This window comes from Pan paniscus, chromosome 3 (assembly GCF_029289425.2).
Source record: "Pan paniscus chromosome 3, NHGRI_mPanPan1-v2.0_pri, whole genome shotgun sequence".
Taxonomy (NCBI): domain Eukaryota; kingdom Metazoa; phylum Chordata; class Mammalia; order Primates; family Hominidae; genus Pan; species Pan paniscus.
The window spans coordinates 99,581,687-99,593,742 of record NC_073252.2 but is presented as its reverse complement, the minus strand read 5'-3'; the positions used below and the strand labels follow the sequence as shown (position 1 = coordinate 99,593,742).

The window sequence follows — 12,056 nt, the reverse complement described above, 5'->3', positions numbered from 1 at the left end:
GATTAAAGATTTAAACTTTAGACCTAAAACCATAAAAACTCTAGAAGAAAACCTAGGCATTACCATTCAGGACATAGGCATGGGCAAGGACTTCATGTCTAAAACACCAAAAGCAATGGCAACAAAAGACAAAATTGACAAATGGGATCTAATCAAACTAAAGAGCTTCTGCACAGCAAAAGAAACTACCATCAGAGTGAGCAGACAACCTACAAAATGGGAGAAAATTTTCGCAACCTAATCATCTGAAAAAGGGCTAATATCCAGAATCTACAATGAACTCAAACAAATTTACAAGAAAAAAACAAACAACCCCATCAAAAAGTGGGCGAAGGACATGAACAGACACTTCTCAAAAGAAGACATTTATGCAGCCAAAAAACACATGAAAAAATGCTCATCATCACTGGCCATCAGAGAAATGCAAATCAAAACCACTATGAGATACCATCTCACACCAGCTAGAATGGCAATCATTAAAAAGTCAGGAAACAACAGGTGCTGGAGAGGATGTGGAGAAATAGGAACACTTTGACACTGTTGGTGGGACTGTAAACTAGTTCAACCATTGTGGAAGTTAGTGTGGCGATTCCTCAGGGATCTAGAACTAGAAATACCATTTGACCCAGCCATCCCATTACTGGGTATATACCCAAAGGACTATAAATCATGCTGCTATAAAGACACATGCACACGTATGTTTATTGCGGCATTATTCACAATAGCAAAGACTTGGAACCAACCCAAATGTCCAACAATGATAGACTGGATTAAGAAAATGTGGCACATATACACCATGGAATACTATGCAGCCATAAAAAATGATGAGTTCATGTCCTTTGTAGGGACATGGATGAAATTGGAAATCATCATTCTCAGTAAACTATCGCAAGAACAAAAAACCAAACACCGCATATTCTCACTCATAGGTGGGAATTGAACAATGAGATCACATGGACACAGGAAGGGGAATATCACACTCTGGGGACTGTGGTGGGGTGGGGGGAGGGGGGAGGGATAGCATTGGGAGATATACCTAATGCTAGATGACGAGTTAGTGGGTGCAGTGCACCAGCATGGCACATGTATACATATGTAACTAACCTGCACAATGTGCACATGTACCCTAAAACTTAAAGTATAATAAAAAAAAAAAGAAAAATTTACATTTAGAGAAGGTAAATAATTGCCTAAGGTTGCACAGCTAGCTGGTAGGTGGCAGCCCAGACTTTGTTGGATGACAAAGTTGGAACATTTAATGGTTACTTTATACTATTGTTGTCTGTATAGCAGCCACATTTTTTTTGCTTTCATTTATATGACTTATCTGCGCTAGAGTGACTATGCCATAGTGGATTCAGAGATATTCTTTAATTCTTCAATCCATCATATAGGTAACCAATGGATAGAATCTATTTCCATGGAGATGCTTTTCTAAGGGTGAAAATGTTTTCATCCCCACCCTTTGTCAGGTAAAAAGCCAGATTATAAAATAGTTCATCATAAACACACTATTTTTATACCTGGAACTTAGATCATAAATCACATCCATCTGGAAGAACAAAAGGATGGTGCATAATAGAGATACTGTCTGCTACTCCTTTGGTGAGGCACTATGCTGAGCCATTTGCAGGAACAGCACTCCTACTTGGGATATTGTCAGAGAAGAAAAATATAATCTAGGGCTAGCATTCTTGGCAAGAGTGCATCAACTGAGAAGTTCCTGGGCTTCTGGATATTCTGCAATTTCAACTGAGATAGAAAGAATATGGATATTTCTTCCATTTCTGTTCATGGATGATGTAAGTCTTCACCTATTTAAAACACAGTTTACATATAGGATGCTTTCTCTGCCTTTTAAGATCTTGGAAACTCCCACATATAACAACTGTAAAACTTGGCTAAGAGAGTTGCCCACCTCCTCTCTCATCCCCCATGCACAGACACACACAACCCATGGAGCTCTCAGAAATCATCTTCATTAAAGTTTGCACTGAATAATACTGACTTTTGACTAGCAACTGACTCAGCAGTCATCAGAAAAATGTGACAACTTTCATCAAAAACACTTGCTAAAAATTAAAGCTGAACCTCACTAGATATGATGTCTCAAAGGGCAGTTACCCTATTATTGGCATCCTGCCCTCTTGCAGTTTTTCAGATTTGCAAGTAGGAGAAAGCAACAAGAGCTGTATCTGGGAAAATTCTGCCTGACTACAGGCGTCAGTCCTAGGTAGGCATTTGTTTGGCAGGCTGGATGAATGTTTCTGGGGCACAAAAGTCTTGTTTGCAGGTTCCTTAACATGAAATTGATCCATTATAATTCTTGCTTACTTCTTTTTCAGGATTGCTTCAATAATCAACATGAAATGTATAAATGAAGAGAAATTCATTACTAATTATTTCTCCTCTCAGAGATCAGATGAATAAGTGATATGCCTTTGCAAATGAGGAAGGAAAATGATTCCCTCCACAGGATTCCATCTCTCCCCTAAACCCAAAGAAAGGTAGGTAGGAAATGCTAATTTCCTAATTCATTTTCATTCTTTTTTTTTTTTTTTTTTGCATTTGTACCTGTCAGTTCTACAAAAAAAGCTAAAAGACGAAGCAACTAGAATGATAGGAGACGGTGAAATGGGTAAATGTGGTCACTCCCAGGGTGTAGTCAAATTGATCTTCACAATGTCAATTATTCTACATTATTCCTTTATAGAAAGCATGACAAGCTATTAATATTTCATAGAGATCAGAAGAAGCACTTAAGTGATAGCCCTGAAGAAACAACTGAATTTATGTCTATGACAAAACTCTAAAATTTTTTTCTTTTTTTTTTTTTTTTTTTTGAGATGGAGTCTCACTCTGTCCCCCAGGCTGGAGTGCAATGTTGCGATCTCAGCTCACTGCAACCTCCGCCTCCTGGGTTCAAGCGATTCTCCTGCCTCAGCCTCCCAAGTAGCTAGGGCTACAGGCACACGCCATCACGCCCAGCTAATTTTTGTATTTTTTTTTAGTAGAGACAGGGTTTCACCATGTTGTCCAGGATGGTCTCGATCTCTTGACCTCGTGATTCGCCTACCTCGGCCTCCCAAAGTTCTGGGATTACAAGCATGAGCCACCGCACCCAGCCTCTAAAATATTTTAAAAAGTGAAACATACAACCATGTTTTCAGTTTTTTCAGTAAAAAAGCCTAAAACCTTTTTTACTGAAAAACTTACCCCCATTAAGTTAGAAATTTTAGACCTGCCCACTGTATTTTCTCTTAAGTTAGGCCCTGTGCTCCTTTTATGAGGGATAATTGATGAATAGATGTGAAATAAATTAATCATTTTGTCTAACACTTTGTATAGTTAAGTGTTAAGTATAAAATCCCTGAAAAGGGTTGGTTCTTGTTCAGGTACAAGATTCAGGTTCAAGTTTTAAGAACTGGATTTGCTCACTCTGGGCAGAAAATTCTTCATTGCCAAATATTATTTTTAGTCCTATTTGTTCATATACTAGTCCCTAGCAATATCTGAAAGGATAAATCATTTTTAAAAGGACAAAAAAAAGTTTAAGCCAAAACCAACCCTAACCAGGCTATTTCACTGTATAGTCTTTATAGGCTACTATAATTACAAATATGACATACAATTATGTATGTAAATGTATGTATGTGTGGGTATATGTGTGAATATGTACATTTATATACATACATATCACATATAGAAGGCCCTTTAGTTACCATATCAATGTGGCTAACATCACCTTTCACATAGATCATAACCTACCTGATCATGTGAAATGGCCAAAGCCATTAACAGTATCTTACTAGAGCTGGGTGCAGTGGTTCACACCTGTAATCCCAGCACTTTGGGAGGCCAAGGCAGGTGGATTGTTTGAGACCAGGAGTTTGAGACCAGCCTGGGTGATATAATTTGGCTCTGTGTCCCCCTCAAAATCCAAATTTCATCTCAAATTGTAATCCCCACATGTCCAGAGGAGACTTGGTGGGAAGTGATTGGATCATGGGAGTGGTTCCCCCATGCCGTTCTCATGATAGTGAGTTCTCATGAGAGCTGACGGTTTTAAAGTGTGATACTTCCTCGCTCTGTCTTTCTCCTGCTGCCTTGTGATAAAGGTGCCTGCTTCCCCTTCACATTTGACTATGATTGTAAGTTTTCTGAGGCTTCCCCAGCCATGTAGAACTGAGTCAATTGAACTTCTTTTGTTTATAAATTACCCAGTTTCAGGTAGTATCTTTATAGCAGTGTGAAAATAGACTAATACACTAGGCAACATAGCGAAACCCTATATCTACAACAAAATTAGCTGGGCGTGGTGGCCCGTACCCATAGTCACAGTACCTGTAGTCACAGCTGCTCAGGAGGCTGAGGTGGATCACCTGAGGCCAGGAGGTTGAAGCTGCAGTGAGCTGAGCCATGAGCATGCCATTGCATTCCAGCTTGGATGACTGAGACTCTGTCCCCTGAACCCCCAAGAAAGAATATCTTACTAGGGAAAATGTAAATTGGAATGGAAATATCAGTGACTGAAGGCCTAATGAGAAATACATGAGCCGCTGTTGCTGAAGTCCCCATGCTGTAGGAAAAACCAGGCTCTTGTCACATGACCAGGAAAGATTAGGCTCGCAGACATTTTAAAGGATGAGAGGGAACGGAATTTGTCGGGCGAAAAGGAAAAAAGCTCAGCAAAGCGAGAGGTGTTCCTGTTAACAGCCCCTCATCTCACAGACTGAATCCCAGGTTACTACACGGGAACAGGTTACCACACGGCAACAGGCTTCTCCCATCTGGGCACAAACTTCCTGAGGCCCCACCCCAGTCTCCCAGGGCTCAGGTGGGCATTATCCAGAAAGAATCAGTTGGGTGGGGGAAGGCGGGCTTCATCTGGGAGCAGTCCAGTTTTTCAGCCTTCAGGCTGTTTTAGGCTTAAAGGTAGGGTTTTGCCAGGGGTGGAGGGGCCTTGGCTCCCTCCTGTCTCTATCACCCAGAGCAGGCCAAATTCTTCTACTCATGTATCTCTGAGCCTGTCCACCCATTCTAGACAAACCCTACCATCCTGCCTACAAATTCCATGTTTTACTGAAATTAATGATTTTGCTGCTTGCAAACAAAACTCCTCAACAGACCCATGTAAACATACATACGGATAGATGTACCCATGTATTATGTAGGGGTATCATTACAGAATAGTTGTGAAGCTAAGTAGAGTCCCTTCTTACTGGAGAAATGATAAAATGTTTAGCTATAAGTCGCCAAGTGAGATTCAGGAAATGATCATAGGTATTAAACTGTGAATAAATATTTTAATCTTTTTGAGACTCAATTTCCTGATCTAGAAAATGGGCATAACAATACCTATTTCAAAGATTTGTTATCAGGATTGTTATGGACTGAATGTGTCCCCCAAAATTCATATGTCAAAGCCCTAACTCCCAATGCGATGGTATGTGGAGATGGAGATTTTGACAGGCAATTAAGTCAAGATGAGGTCATAAGAGTAGGGCCCTCATGATGGGATTCATGTCCTTATAAGAAGAGAGACAAGTGTTCTCTCTCTTTTCTCCCTCTCCCTCCACCATGTGAGGACACAACCAGAAGGCAGCCATCTGCAAGCCAGTGAGAGCCCCCACAGGAGACCATACTAGTTGGCACCTTGATCTTGAACTTTCCAGTCTCCATAACTGTGAGAAATAGATTCCTGTTGGCTTACTTACCCACTCTGGGATATTTTGTTATGACAGTCTAAGCTGACCAAGACAAGTATTCAATGTGATAAGACAGCAGATTTTCCCTTTAGCCTGGAGCCTCTTGTTTTGTCATCATTTCTTGCAACATCACTGTTCTATGTGCCTTTATCTGCTCAACATTACATTCCAATCTGTAACAATGGTCACTCTTTCATATAAGAATTGATACTCTAATTGTTCACAGTTTAGATGTAAAAAATAACAGTTAAGTTGTTTAAATTATATTTTGATAGCTTTACCCAGCTCACATCCTATAAGTCACCTCATATGTATTGAATGCTGATATTCTATAAATGTAATCTATATAAAATTGTTTGCCACAAATTGTTCAGAATATCGTGCAATGATGCAAATTGTTTTGTTTTGTTTTGTTTTTGAAGCTTTTAGTAGAAAGAAAACAACTTCTACCAGAAAAAGTAATCCTCAAATACCCAGGGATATCCTGTACTTTCTGAATTTCATTTCCAAAGTCCTTGCCATTTTCTCCTAGCACTGTTCCCTACCCACTGCCTCCCCAGATAGCCTCTAGAATTCATACAATGCCAATGGAAGTATGATTGCTGGTGCTTCAATATTTTCAGCATATAGATGGATCCACCCACAATGTTTGCTTAACTTTGAAAATATTTTTGCCCTCTTCTAGATGGTTGCCAAAAGACATTTCTGCCCCAAATCTTTGAGTCAGCAGCTCCATGTAGACACAATTTAATCCATCATATGAACCCATACAAGTCAATTGAAACTTTTCAGTCTGACTCATGGTGTCATGTCAATTTATATGAATATCCCTTTGTCAGTGTGTAAATGAAAAGGAATGATCAGTGTCTTAATCATACTATTGGATAATTTTATTTTACTCTTTATTTTCATTTTTTTCCACAGGGTGTTTTCTCCATGATGAGTGACCAATTCCATCACTCCTATCAAAGGAATGGTGTATCGTGACATTTCGCAAGTTCTTACCCCCAGTTTTCTTCTTTGCTGCCATTTTTTTCCTTTTTAAAAAATAAACTTTGTTTTTACAGTGGTTTTAGGTTCACAGTTAAATTGAATGGGAAGCATGGAGAGTTCCCATATCCCCCATATACCCCATATCCCAGCACACACACACACACACACACACACACACACACACACAACCTCCACCACCATCAACATCAGTCACCACAGCGGTACATTTGTTACATTCGATCAACCTGCTTTGACACATCATCACCCAAAGTCCATAGTTTTCCTTAGAGTTTACTTCTGGTATTTTTTTTTTGATATGGATTCTCACTCTGTCACCCAGGCTGGAGTGCAGTGGCACAATCTCAGCTCACTGCAACCTCTGGCTTCTGGGTTCAAGCAATTCTCTTGCCTCAGCTTCCCAAGTAGGTGGGATTACAGGCGTGTGCCACCACACCTGGCTAATTTTTGTATTTTTAGTAGAGATGGGGTTTCCCCATGTTGGCCAGGTTCATCTTAAACTCCTGACCTCAAGTGATCCACCAGCCTTGGCCTCTCAAATTGCTGGGATTACAGGCATGAGCCACCACACCCGGCCTGGTGTTTTCCATTCTATGGTGTATTAGTCTGTTTTCACACTGCTATAAAGAAATACCTAAGACTGTGAGGTTTATAAAGAGGTTTAATTGACTCACAGTACTGCATGGCTGGGGAGGCCTCAGGAAGCTTACAATCGTGGCAGAAGGCGAAGCAGGCATCTTCACAAAGTAGCAGGAGAGAAAAGTGTGTGAAGGAGGAGCAGTCAAACATTTGTAAAACCATCAGATCTCATGAGAACTCACTCACTATCACGAGAACAGAAAAAGGGAAACCTCCCCCATGATCTAATCACCTTCTTCTCTCCACATGTGAGGATTACAATTTGAGATCATATTTGGGTGGAGACACAGAGCCAAACCATATAATATGGATTTTGACAAATACATAATGGCATGTACCCACAAATATAGTATTGTACAGAATTGTTTTGTTGTCCCCAAAATTTTCTGTTCTAAGCCTATTCATTCTCCCCTCTAACCCTTAGCAGCAATTAATCTTTTTACTATCTTCACAGTTTTGCCTTTTCCAGAATGTCATAAACTTGGGACTACTCAGTATATAGCCTTTTTCTGAATGTCTTCTTTCATTTATGAGTTTAAGCTTTTTCCAACGGTTTTCATGGCTTGATTTCTTTTAAGCACTGTAATATTCCATTGAATGTAATATATCTTATTTACCCACTTAGGTACTGAAATATATCTTGGTTATTTTACAGTTTAGGCAAATATAAATAAAGCTACTATAAAAATTTGTGTGTAGGTTTTATGTGAACATAAATTTTCAGTTCATTTGGGTAAATAACAAGGGGTGAATGAATTTTTTTTCTATTATAAAAACTTGTGTGTAGGTTTTATGTGAACATAAATTTTCAGTTCATTTGGGTAAATAACAAGGGGTGATTGAATTTTTTTTCTATTTTACATTCAGCCAACTCACACCATGATTGATGAACCTTATGCTAAAGAGTAAATTTAGTTTTGTAGGAAACTGCCAAACTGTCTTTCCAAGTGGTTGAATCATTTTGCATTCCCACCAGCAATGAATGAGGGTTCTGTTGCTCCACATCCTCACCATCATTTGAAGTTATCAGTTTTTGGATTTTGGTCATCTTAATAGATGTGCAGTAGTATCTCATTGTTCTTTTTTAATATGCAATTACCTAATGACGTACAACGGTGACAATCTTTTTATATGCTTGTTTGTCATTTGTATATCTTCCCTGCTAAGAAATTTGTTCAGGTATTCAGAACAGAGCCCTCAGAAATACTGCCGCATATCTAAAACTATCTGATCTTTGACAAACCTGACAAAAGCAAGAAATGGGGAAAGGAATCCCTATTTAATAAATGGTGCTGGGAAAACTGGCTAGCCATATGTAGAAAGCTGAAACTGGATCCCTTCCTTACATCTTATACAAAAATTAATTCAAGATGGATTAAAGACTTAAATGTTAGACCTAAAACCATAAAAACCCTAGAAGAAAACCTAGGCAATACCATTCAGGACATAGGCATGGTGGGCAAGGACTTCATGTCTAAAACACTAAAAGCAATGGCAACAAAAGCCAAAATTGACAAATGGGATCTAATTAAACTAAAGAGCTTCTGCACAGCAAAAGAAACCACCATCAGAGTGAACAGGCAACCTACAGAATGGGAGAAAATTTTTACAATCTACTCATCCGACAAAGGGCTAATATCCAGAATCTACAATGAACTCAAATAAATTTACAAGAAAAAATAAAACAACCCCATCAAAAAGTGGGCAAAGGATATGAACAGACACTTCTCAAAAGAAGACATTTATGCAGCCAACAGACACATGAAAAAATGCTCATCATCACTGGCCATCAGAGAAATGTAAATCAAAACCACAATGAGATACCATCTCACACCAGTTAGAATGGTGATCATGAAAAAGTCAGGAAACAACAGGTGCTGGAGAGGATGTGGAGAAATAGGAACACTTTTACGCTGTTGGTGGGACTGTAAACTAGTTCAACCATTGTGGAAGTCAGTGTGGCGATTCCTCAGGGACCTAGAACTGGAAATACCATTTGACCCAGCCATCCCATTACTGGGTATATACCCAAAGGATTATAAATCATGCTGCTATAAAGACACATGCACATGTATGTTTATTGCAGCACTATTCACAATAGCAAAGACTTGGAACCAACCCAAACATCCAACAATGATAGATTGGATTAAGAAAATGTGGCACATATACACCATGGAATACTGTGCAGCCATACAAAATGATGAGTTCGTGTCCTTTGTAGGGACATGGATGAAGCTGGAAACCATCATTCTCAGCAAACTATCGCAAGGACAAAAAACCAACCACTGCATGTTCTCACTCATAGGTGGGAATTGAACAATGAGAATACATGGACACAGGAAGGGGAACATCACACACCGGGGACTGTTGTGGGGTGGGGGTAGAGGGGAGGGATAGCACTAGGAGATATACCTAAGGCTAAATGACGAGTTAATGGGTGCAGCACACCAGCATGGCACATGTTTACATCTGTAACAAACCTGCACGTTGTGCACATGTACCCTAAAACTTAAAGTATAATAATAATAATAATAAATTAGAATTTAATAAACATGTCTGATCTTGCTTAGTAAAAAAAATAAAATAAAATAAAATAAATTTGTTCAGGTATTTTCCCATATTTTAATCGAGTTGTTCCTTGCATATTTTGGATAGTAGTCCTTTATTAGATATGTCTTTTGTGAATTTTTCTACAAGTCTATGATTTTTCTTATTCTCTTGACATTGTCTTTCACAAAGCAGAAATTCTTAATTGTAATGAAGTCCAGCTCTTCAATTAATTCTTTTCTGGATCCTTCCTTTGGTGTTATGCCAAAAAATTTATCACCATACCCAACATCATCTAAGATTTCTCTCATGTTATTTCCATGAATCTTACAGATTTGAATTTTACATGTAAGTCTATGATCACTTTTTGAGTTAATTTTTGTGACTGGTATAATGTCTGTTCCTAGATTCGTTTTTTCATCACATGAATGTCCAATTGTTCTAGCACTATATTTTTTGAAGAAAGAAACTTTGCTTCACTGTATTTTCTTTGCTGCTTTGTCCAATATCAGGTGACTATATTTATGTGAATCTATTCTGGGCTCTCTATTATGTTCCATTGAACTATGTGTCTATTATTTTAATAATACCACACTATTGCTTTTAAGACATCTTGAATCAAGTAATATCAGTGCTCCAACTTTGTACTTCTCCTTCAATACTAAGTTCTCTGTTCTGAATTTTTTGTCTCTCTGTATAAATATTAGAATCAGTTTGTCCATATCCACAACATAACTTGCTGGGATTTTGATTGGTAGTATGTTGAACCTATAGATTAGGTTGGAAAGAACTGACATCTTGACAATATTCAATCTTTCTATTCATGAACATGAAATATCTCTTGATTTATTTAGTTATTTAGTTATTTGATATGGTTCATCATGTTTTGGAGTTTTCCTCATATACATCTTGCATATCTATTGTTAGATTTATACCTAGGCATATTTTTGTGCAAATGTAAATGGTAGTATTTTTAATTTCAAATCCCACTTGTTCATTGTGATATATAAAAGAAAGTACTTGATGTTCATGTACTAACCTTACATCCTACAATATCATTTATCAGTTCCAGGTTTTTTGTTGATTATTTCAGATTTTATTCCTAAACAATCATGTCATTTGTGAATAGACAGTTTTGTTTATTTTTTGCTAGTCTGTATATTCTTATAATTCCCTTATTTTTTCATAATGCACCATCTAAGACTTCCAGGGTAATCCTAAAAAAGAATAGTGAGAAGGGACATCCTTGCCTTTTTTCCTAGTTATAAGGTAAGCTTCAATTTCTCACCATTAAATGTGATGTTAGGTATAGGTTGTTTGTAGATGTGATTTGTCAGGTTGGGGAAGCTGCCTCCTATTCCTTTTTAATAAGCTTTTTTTTAATATCATGAATAGGAGTTGGGTTTTGCCTAATGCTTTTTCTACATCTATTGATATGATCATTTGATTTTTCTTCTTTAGCCTGTTAATGTTAGAATTACATTAATTGATTTCTGAATGTTTAAACAGCTTTGCAAACCTGATATAATTCCACTTGGTCTGGATTGTTGGATTGTATTTACTTATATTTTGATGAAATTTTTTGCATATATTTATGAACATTATTGGTCTACAATTTTCCTCTCTTGCAATTTTGGTTTTGGTATTAGGGTGATGTTGGTCTCATAGAATGAGTTAAGAAAAATTCCCTCTGACTCTTGTTTCTGAAACTATAGTGAATTTGTATAATTTCTTCCTTAAAATGTGTTAGAATTTACCAGTAAACCGATCTGGGCCTTGTGATTTTGGCTTTCTAAGGTGTTTAATTATTGTTTCACTTTATTTAATAGATATAAGCTTATTCAGATTGTATCTTTATTCTTACATAAGTTTTGGCAGATTGTTTCTTACAAGGAATTGGTCCATTTCATCTAGGCTATCAAATTTGTAGGCATAGAGTTATTTATATTACTCCATTATTATACTTTTTAAGTCCTTAGGAACTCTAATGATATCCCTCTTTCATTTATGCTATTATTAATTTGTGTCTACTCTCCTCGTTCTTAGTTAGCCTGGTTGGAGACATTAATTTTATTGGCCTTTTAAAAGAACCAAATTCTTATTTCATTATGTCTATTAATTTCCTGTTTCAATTTCATTGATTTCTATTCT

The 12,056-nt window shown here is 37.6% G+C and overlaps 1 long non-coding RNA gene across 1 annotated transcript; it reads left to right on the top strand.

Moving 5' to 3' along the window:
- Window positions 1–1,942: 1,942 nt before the first annotated feature.
- On the top strand, window positions 1,943–6,777 carry LOC117979880 (uncharacterized). The gene is made up of 3 exons (XR_004670930.3): window positions 1,943–2,233; window positions 2,346–2,507; window positions 6,633–6,777. It is a non-coding gene; the product is annotated as an uncharacterized LOC117979880 (long non-coding RNA).
- Window positions 6,778–12,056: the final 5,279 nt, after the last annotated feature.